Consider the following 1,918-nt stretch of genomic DNA (forward strand, 5'->3'; position numbering starts at 1 on the left):
ACTCCTTTACCTCACAAATACTAGACCCGATATCTCTTATGCTGTGGGACGTTTGAGCCAATTTTTGGACTGTGCAACAACTTCTCACCTACAGGCTGCTTTTCGTGTACTCCGATATTTAAAAGGCCGACCTGCAACTGGTCTCTTCTTCTCCTCTACTTCTAATATGCATCTCACTGGATTTGCCGATGCTGACTGGGCTACCTGTGCCGATACTCGTCGCTCCATTTCCTGTTATTGCTTCATGCTTGGGAACTCGCTCATTAGCTGGAAGAGTAAAAAGCAAACCACAGTTGCCAAGTCCTCTGCAGAAGCTGAATATAGGTCTCTTGCTGTTGCCACTTGTGAAGCTAGTTGGTTATCTTTCTTAATGGATTTCATTGGCTTGCCGCTTCAAAAGTCTATCACTCTATTCTGTGACAACCAGTCAGCCATTCACATTGCCAATAATCCCATTTTTCATGAAAGAACTAAACACATTGAAGTGGACTGCCACATTGTTCGTGAAAAGCATTTGTCTGGTCTCATTCATCTTATGCCAGTTCGTTCCAAGGATCAACTTGCTGATTTTCTTACCAAAGCTCTGCTACCGGGTCTTTTTCTTGCCAATGTTTCCAAGCTAGGATTGTTAGATTTACACAATTCTAGCTTGCGGGAGGGTGTTACCTAGATTATTTCTTTATCAATAATAGGTTTACCATTGTAATTATTTTTTAGTGAGAGTACATAAAAAAAAAAGTACATAGTATATAAGGTGTAATAACTCAACAAATATTTTCTAAGGGGGATTTTTCATTCTCTCCAATAATGAGAAGAACCTATCTCTCTCCCTCTCTTAATCCTTTCTGATTCATCAAACCATCAACATCACAGCTTGAACAGCTTAGGGCATGAGATTTTCTTCATTTCTTTTACGGTATTTATCATGACAATTCAATGACTAATTCATCATGAATCAGAAATTCATTTAAAAAATTTGTATTAATAAATTGCTGTATGTATAAGATATAATTTAAATTTCTAACATTTACTTAAACAGAATAATGAATTAATTACTAAATTAATCCAACTTAATTTTAATTTTATAAAAATTTATGTATAGATAAATCCAAATTTATGTTTGAGATTGTCTATATATATAAACTGAAACATCTAAATTTTAAATAAAAGATATATGCAGTGATCTATTAATTAGCATCTCAACGATAAATCGTTAAATAAAATTCGGATTTAGAATGGATTAATTCCTGTCAAAATATAGATGCTATACAAAAAAAAATTACAAAAAAACATATTAAAATCATTCTAATAATTTTCTAAGAATAATTATTAGCCCAATAAAAAGTCTCTAACATATCTCGCACAATATAACTGTTAAAAAGTTTCTTCCATCGTCACTATTTCCTCTAAAATTAAAACTTTCTATGAAATTTGTTAGGTGTTAATTAGGGTGAAAATAGATCAGATCAGACTTTATTTTTAATAGGTCTGACATGTTATGTAATTGATTGGCCTGAATTTAGCCTGTAACCTACTCTAAACTTTTTTCAAAATATTAAACCTGACCTGTTATTTCTTCTGGCCTGAAGTCTATTAAAAGACTTGCTAATTTTTTTCACAAAAATAAAAATATTATTTAAATTTTTTTAATAAACATATTTATATGTTAAATGTCATATTTAAAGGTCCAGACAACCCAATAAAATTAATTAATGAACTTGGACCTAATCTATTAACATAATAAAACTTTTATAAGAACATGAATCTATTTCTATTTTATAACAGGTCATCCTAGGTCAAATACAGATCAAATTAAAACAGATCATTTAGCCTTTTTTTATCCCTAATGTAAACAGATAAAAAATTTCCTTAGACTTAGACACAAAAAAAAAAAAAACTCCTCAAAGAGAAAAGGACA

Source organism: Arachis duranensis, chromosome 10 (assembly GCF_000817695.3).
Source record: "Arachis duranensis cultivar V14167 chromosome 10, aradu.V14167.gnm2.J7QH, whole genome shotgun sequence".
Lineage (NCBI taxonomy): Eukaryota > Viridiplantae > Streptophyta > Magnoliopsida > Fabales > Fabaceae > Arachis > Arachis duranensis.